The 8,445-nt window shown below is 38.7% G+C and overlaps 1 long non-coding RNA gene across 1 annotated transcript; it reads left to right on the forward strand.

Annotated features, from left to right (window-relative positions):
* Window positions 1-4,747: 4,747 nt before the first annotated feature.
* On the forward strand, window positions 4,748-7,987 carry LOC133664261 (uncharacterized). The gene is made up of 4 exons (XR_009828562.1): window positions 4,748-4,840; window positions 7,087-7,465; window positions 7,604-7,759; window positions 7,885-7,987. It is a non-coding gene; the product is annotated as an uncharacterized LOC133664261 (long non-coding RNA).
* The last annotated feature ends 458 nt before the right edge of the window (window positions 7,988-8,445 follow it).

The following is an 8,445-nucleotide window of genomic DNA, read 5'->3' on the forward strand; positions in this document are numbered from 1 at the left end:
AAACCCAATACTCAAATAGCCCTGTTATGCAAAATACAAATATCTACTGCAGAGGACGTTGTTTTTTAGGAGGATAATCGAAAAAAATTATACTATGTAGATCAGTGTTTTTCAGCCTTTTTTGAGCCAAGGCACACATTGTGCGTTGAAAAAATCCGGCGTGGCGAAGTTGGTAGAGTGGCCGTGCCAGCAATCGGAGGGTTGCTGGTTATTGGGGTTCAATCCCCACCTTCTACCATCCTAGTCACGTCCGTTGTGTCCTTGGGCAAGACACTTCACCCTTGCTCCTGATGGGTGCTGGTAGCGCCTTGCATGGCCGCTCCCTCCATCTGTGTGTGAATGGGTGAATGTGGAAATACTGTCAAAGCGCTTTGAGTACATTGAAGGTAGAAAAGCGCTATACAAGTATGACCCATTTATTACCATTTACCAGCAGAAATAATTAAAAAACGAAACTCAGTTGACAGTAAAAAGTTGTTGTCGCAATTGTTGGATATGACTTTAAACCATAACCAACCACGCATCACTATAGCTCTTGTCTCAAAGTAGGTGTACTGTCACCACCTGTCACATCACGCTGTGACTTATTTGGAGTTTTTTGCTGTTTTCCTGTGTGTAGTGTTTTAGTTCTTCGCTTGCGCTCCTATTTTGGTGGCTTTTTCTCTTTTTTTGGTATTTTCCTGTCGAAGTTTCATGTCTTCCTTTGAGCGATATTTCCCGCACCTACTTTGTTTTAGCAATCAAGAATACTTCAGTTGTTGTTATCCTTCTTTGTGAGGGCATTGTTGATTGTCATGTCATGTTCGGATGTACTTTGTGGACACCGTCTGCTCCACGCGCCGTAAGTCTTTGCTGTCGTCCAGCACTCTGTTTTTGTTTACTTTGCAGCAAGTTCAGTTCTAGTTTCGTTCCGCATAACCTTCCCGAAGCTTCAATGCCTTTTCTTAGGGGCACTCGCCTTTTGTTTATTTTTGGTTTAAGCGTAGGATATCTTTTTACCTGCACTCTGCCTCCGGCATATTGTGATCACGACAAACCATGTTCCCGACATCTACAAAGCAATTAGCTACCTGCTGCCACCTACTGATATGGAAGAGAATAACATAGTTATTCTGCCGAGCTCTAGACAGCACAGACACTCAACAACGGCACATTATTTGTGGATTATAATTACCGGTTTGCAAAAAATATTTTTAACCCAATTAGGTGAAATTACATAATCTCCCACGGCACACCAGACTGTATCTCACGGCACACTAGTGTGCTGCGGCACAGTGGTTGAAAAACACTGATGTTGATGATGTATCTAGATTTTTTTTAATACATTTTTTTATGTGCGATTAATCATACATTTGCATACTAACAGACCAGGACTTTGTAACAAAGGAATGAAGCTATTGACACCAAGATGGATAGATGGATGGATGGATGGATGAAAGTATGGCTGCTGCTCACAAAGAAGTGGAAGCAGAGAAATGCCACAGCGTAGCTCTGAGTGACGTCAAGCAGGAGGCCCCGTGGGGATGAGGTGAGTCAGAGCCAGGGCCGCGGCCTCGCCAGCTCTCCGCAGCCACGAGCGCGTCATCACCAGTCTCACTGACACCCTCTCACATTTCTCTGCATCTGCTTCAATGTGCCTCAGCCTCCTCAAGAGGATCACTTCACATCCATGGCATACGTACGCCTGTACCTCGCAAAGCACGTTTGTCTCTCTCTCTTTAGGGTGTGGATGCATGTTTTTTGTGTGTTTTTTTTACTTTTTAACCAATAATGGCCTTTTTCAGGCCTCTTTTGTCCAATCACAATATCTCTCATAAACGATACATTATTTTATTGATACCTGGATAATGTCACAAACCATGGACTGTCTGCATCCTCACAATAAAAACAGGTTAGGCTTGCTGAAAAAAGATTAAGGGAGCAAAGACTTCCCTACCTCAGCCATGTTGGTTTATGCTAAAAAGGGACCTCATTAGTGCAGCTTCTACTCCAAGAGAAGGGAGATCTGAGCTGCGATGATACATCCATCACAGACAGAAGCAGACTTTTAATGTTTTCAAAGGTTGTGCCCAGTCACAAGGTATCTTGGAGCCACAGGGGAAAAAAAACACTCTGGGTTGTACTTAAAATGGATACAAATACACATATGTAGCTAGTTTGATAATAATATTACTATTTATAAGCAACTGACAGTTTAGAATCAACATCCAATTTCTGCCTGAAAGTAATATTATATATTGGGTGAGTATCAGGTAGTGATGTGTGGATCTATACTACAATATTGATACAGCTGATACCAGATCTTTATGCTCTAATATCGATTTTCAAATCAAAATACTGATACTTTTAATACTTTAGTGCAGTGATTCGTTAGTGGTACGCGGCTCCATCTAGTGGTGCGCCAAATATTTATTTAACTATTCAAACACAGTGTTACTCTTTAAAACAGGGGTGTCAAACTCATTTTAGATCGGGGGCCACATGGAGAAAAATTTACTCCCAAGTGGGCCGGACTGGTAAAATCACGGCACGAAATCTTAAAAATAAAGACAACTTCAGATTGTTTTCTTTGTTTAAAAATAGAATTCTGAAATTTTACAAATCATAATGTTGTTGTTTTTTATTTTAACAATTACCCGTTGCGGTTAATAGTATATATACTTTTTGAATACATTATGTGATAATGTTCATCAGTCAACTCATTGGTGTTAATTTTCAATCTATCAAGATAAAAAAATTATATCGAAATCAAACTACAGTATGTTATTTATGTAGTTTGATCTTTTTCCTCGACATCATATGGTTTATTTTGTACATATGTAGCATCCTCTTCAAAGATACAAATAATTGCTATTGTGACATCCAGTGGACACATTTAGAACAGCAGTTTCTTTCATTAAAAAATGTCAGGTTAAATGTTATACTTAGCAGACTCATCCAGCGGGCCGGATAAAATGTGTTCCCAGGCCTTACAATGGCCAAAAATATAACATATACTTGTTAAAGGGGAACTGCAGCTTTTGTGGAATTTTGCTTATCGTTCACAATCATTATGAGAGACAAGAACACACTTGTGCATTTTTTTTTATTTTTTTTAACGCTTTTAAAAATGATAAACGCTTGAAAGATGCGGCTAATGGGAGTCACAGTTGTAGCCTTCAAAGCCCTCTAGAACAGTGGTTCTTAACCTTGTTGGAGGTACCGAACCCCACCAGTTTCATAAGCGCATTCACAGAACCCTTCTTTAGTGAAAAATAAAATGTTGTTTTTTTTTCAAATTCAAGACAAAGTTATGTTTTTGGTAACACTTTAGTATGGCGAACATATTCTAAGTAACAAAGACTTAATTTAGAGTTATTTGGACACTAGGGGAACATATTCTAAGTAATAAAGACTTAATTTAGAGTTATTTGGTTAGGGTTAGGGTCAGGGTTAGAGGGTGAGGGTTATAATAAGGCCATGCCAAATAAGGCATTAATAAGTCATTAATAATGACTAGTTAAGATATCAATATGTTATTAATTTGCATTTTAATAAGCAACCAATTAATGGTGAATATGTTTCCCATACTAAAGTGTTACCATGTTTTTTTACTGGTGCACAAATTTAACCGTGCATGAACATCACCTTGTTCAAAGAACAAAACCAACACAGTGCATAAACTCACAACAAATTACACACCTGCAAATCAGTGTGACTTCTGCTGTTGCCGTATCCGTAATACGCCGATAGGGAAAAGTTTTTATTTACACGATGAGTCGGGTGTGTCTTGACCTTCGCCGAACCCCTGAGCCCGACTCACCGAACCCCTAGGGTTAGATTGAACCCTGGTTAAGAACCACTGCTCTAGAACAACTTCAGAACCCTCCATCAACAATTTATATATATATGCTGCAAATCTATAAATAACGTATTAACAGACATGTTCATAACAATATGTAATATTTTGTAGTGTGTTGTATTGTTTCATAAATCATTTATTATCTGAAAGTTGGTTTTTAGAGGCAAGTTACATGTTAAAATTGTGCTGTTTAGGGGTGTACAAGCACCAATTAAATTGACATCAATTCATTTCAATAGAAGACATTGATTTGAGATACAAGTGCTATGAGTTAAGAGCTTTGTTATAGAAGCAATTAAGCTTGTAAATTGAGAAACTAATGTTTACTGAAAACAAATTGTGCTTCGGTCAAAGTTTAGGCTTGTCACTCACCTCTGTCTCGTCCACTTACACACAGCGAGCACATACACGTACACGTACACGTACACGTACACGTACACGTACACGTACATGTACACAGAAGCAGTCCAAGAGAAGCAACCAACAATTTGTAGTCATGTTGTTGTTATGATACAATATACATTCAATGATAGCTAATGTTCATTTCAGTTCAGTTTCAGTTTATTTGGAACATGCATACGATACAATGTAATGCATCACATATTTTCACTTGTTTCATTACAGCACGTCCGAAAAGGAGTAGGAAGAAGCAGAGCTTATTTAATCTTACACTGTAAAAAATATTTCAGTGGTATTGTCCATTTTACTTTATTTTTAAAAGTATATTTATTCCAATAAATCAATTTATTTTTATTTTTATAGTTTTTGAGTTATCTATAAGTAAAAAGTGTGAATATTTTCGTAACTTAATTTTTTATGTGATAAAATTGATTTTATTGGACTTCCAACATAAATTGATTTAGCAAAACTCAGTTCAAAGGTATATATCAGACCTAAAAGGTCTCAACCCGCCCACCTGCATGCAGCTGTCGAAGAACAAGCCCAGACACGTCTCTTCACGGAGCCCAAGGAAAACACTTTACCGGACTCATCACTCATGTAAGTAACAATTTATATTGTTAAAAGTCAGTATTTGCCAGGATGAAATGTATACATTTTCAAAAGCATGGCTCAACGTTATATTTAGTTTGCTACTTTTCCCGCCGACCGCCATTTCGAATTTGCTCTTACCTCCAACAGCTCATTAACTTCAACCAAACATTGTTATAGCTGTGCAGTTTATAATTAGCGTTTTATTTGCGTGGTAGTTTAATATTTTATTCTTCAGTTTATAAGCAGCCACATTAAAGCTGCTTCACTAGCTTGCGATTAAAAGTTGCTAGCAGCTAGCTAGATAGCTCCCCTCAGACCTGCTGTCCATGCACACTCTTAGGCAAAACACTACTCTTGAAAGAATAACACTCATTGTGTAAGTCTCACTCTCAACATTCCCCCCCCCCCAAAAAAAAATCTCACTAGTAGTCACTATTTAAAGCAGGGGTCCCCAAACTACGGCCCGCGGGCCGGATCCGGCCCCCCAGCATCCAAAATCCGGCCCACAAATCTTTTAAATTTTTTTTTTTTTTAATCTTTCCTTTCTAATCCATTTTCTACCACTTGTTACTCTTGGTGTCTCCTAGTCAGGCAAATCATATTGTCTAAAAATGAATTTCCCCATCGATAATGTGACAATGTTAAATGTTGATGAACATCAATGTTAATTGATGTTAAATGACAAAACGGATTATAAAGACAATATATATATACATACATATATATATATATATATATATATATATATATATATATATATATATATATATATATATATATATATATATATATATATATATATATATATATATACCGTATTTTCCGCACCATAAGGCGCCCCGTGTTGTAAGCCGCACCTTCAATGAATGGCATACTTCAAAACTTTGTTTACCTATTAGCCGCCCCGTGTTATTAGCCGCACCTACGCTACGCTAAAGGGAATGTCAAAAAAACAGTCAGATAGGTCAGTCAAACTTTAATAATATATTACAAACCAGCGTTCTAACAACTCTGTTCACTCCCAAAATGTAATGTGCAAATGTGCAATCACAAAAATAGTAACACTCAAAATAGTGCAGAGCAATAGCAACATCAATAACTCAACGTTGCTCATACGTTAGTGTCACACAACACACAAAATAAACATTTAAAGCTCACTTTCTGAAGTTATTACTCATCCACAAATCCCTCAAATTATTCTTCTTCGGTGTGCTTCACTTGTTTTTTGACACCATCTGTGATGTGGACGCGCATGCAGTCGTAGATCAACAGGGACGGAGCTGCGTGAAAAAAGTCACCCGGTCTCTCCGCTCATCTTTTCTTCATCCATCCATCCCTTCGAGTTAGCTTTTATGAGGACGCCGGCTGGAAAGTTCTCTTTTGGCAAGGTCTTCCTTTTGAATATCACCGTGGGTGGAAGTTTCTGGCCGTTAGCATGGCAAGCTAGAAACCACGGTGAAGGACGACTTCTCATTCCCTGTGGTGCGAATATTCACCGTACGTGTTCCCGTTGTATCCACAGTGCGGTTCACATGAATATCAAAAGTCAGTGGAACCTTGTACGCGTGTCTCTTAGTAGGAGACATTTTGTGGTCTTTACAGAAACACACAAATGAAATGAAACGTAATATCTGCACGCTTCTTCTTCTACGGGGGCGGGTGCTCACCTTGGCGGTTGCTTACAGTAGAAGAAGAAGCGCTTCCTCTTCTATGGGGGCGGTTGCTTACCGTAGAAGAAGAAGCGCTTCCTCTTCTACGGGGAAAAAAGATGGCGGCTGTTTACCGTAGTTGCGAGACCTAAACTTTATGAAAATAAATATTAATATTAATCCATATATAAGGCGCACCGGGTTATTAGCCGCGCTGTCAGCTTTTGAGAAAAATTGTGGTTTTTAGGTGCGGCTTATGGTGCGGAAAATACGGTATATATAATATATATACACAGCCTGGCCCCCGGCCAAATTTTTTTAACCCAATGCGGCCGCAGAGTCAAAAAGTTTGGGGACCCCTGATTTAAAAGGTCATTTTTCAAAATGTTCTTCCGTGAGGGCATGTCCCCGGACCACCCTTCTGTTGTAGGTTACCAACTTAGACCACCGCGGCTACAAAAAAATCCAGAGGAAACACTGCAATTGAGTATATTAGGGTGTAAAAAAAAACATATATAAAGGGCTCTCATCAGGCTTATATATCCAAGACGTTAGACATGAACCATAACTTGTCTTTTTCTCTCTCGCTCTCTACAATGACAGATGGGATGGCCCTGTAAATTGTGCAGCACTGTTGTGCCAACCAAGAGTGATTTTTTAAAGCATTACAGACTGCACCATGGGACCTTTGGACACAGCCATGCCTTCCCTTGCATTCATATAGGTTGCCCATGCTCTTTTAAATGCTGGAGTTCCCTTCGCTCTCATCTGTCAAGATACCACCCAGAAGTCAAATTCCTCAACTCACCTCAAGTAAGTCCTTCATTCACCTGCCCTCTGTGTAAAAAGACTGTGCCAGGAGCATCAATGATATGATGGCCAGAACGTATACAGTTGGAGAAGACAGGAAGTTGTTGCCAAGTCTCCTACTGGGGTGGCAGAATTTAAGGAAAGATGGCCTGCCCTCTTCGAACCATTCCAGGTAAATGATTTATCATTCTATTTTTCCTGACTAAGTTTCCATTGTGACTTGGACATGACATACTAGACTCACCTTTTGCCTGAAAATGTATACTAAAACCATTAATATCAGTAACGGTCAACATTTGCTGTCTTACAGATTAATGAAGAGTTCCGAAGGTGCACTGCTGTTCCACTGGAATCAACATTTATGTCCCAGCTGGACAGGTACACTCCAAAACTCCTGGAGCTCTTCAGTGCAAAAGGTGGAGTGACTGGTCAGCGCATCAAGAACTTGTTGATGGAACTGATACAGGTGGGTTAAAAGTGGTTTAAAAGTTTACAACTGAATCTGTAATCATGCTCTAATAACGATATCACAGATTTGGAGTAAAATTGCCAACAAAATTCATTTATTTATTATTCTTCTATTAACTCTAGGACCCAAGTGCCTCTGCAGTGATGAAGAGAGATGTGACTCTGAGATGCCTCATAGAGTACATGGGAGAGAGTGGACAGGAGCTAATCTCTGACTACTGTGTAAGTATTGTTTAAAAGCAGGTTTGGATCAGTCTGACGTACAAGCTTAAATTTGGTTTACTTATGTGAACAGACTGAACCAGCAGTTGTCAGGTGGAGGTCGAGCATGCAGCTAGTTGGCAGGAGCCCCAGGATAGCCAATTAGCATAGCACCACAGAGTGATGCCTTTCTGTCTTTTGTTTCTGTTTGCCCTAAAAAAAACAATGCAAACAAAAAATACTCCCCTTAAACAAGCATTAAAACATTTACTCTATATAAATATATGACATATTACTGTTTGTTTGTTTGTTTGTTTTAATTTCTGGTGGTTCTATTCAGGTTTTTAATATGCAAATTAAAAATGCCAATAAAAAGCATGTGGCTGGAAATGCATCTATTGTACCAAGTTTAATGTACAAGATCTCAAATTAGAATTAAAAAGTTTTCAAAATGGTCTTCACAAAAGTAATCATTATCTGGAT

The sequence above is a fragment of the Entelurus aequoreus genome, linkage group LG02 (genome assembly GCF_033978785.1).
Source record: "Entelurus aequoreus isolate RoL-2023_Sb linkage group LG02, RoL_Eaeq_v1.1, whole genome shotgun sequence".
NCBI classification, from domain to species: domain Eukaryota; kingdom Metazoa; phylum Chordata; class Actinopteri; order Syngnathiformes; family Syngnathidae; genus Entelurus; species Entelurus aequoreus.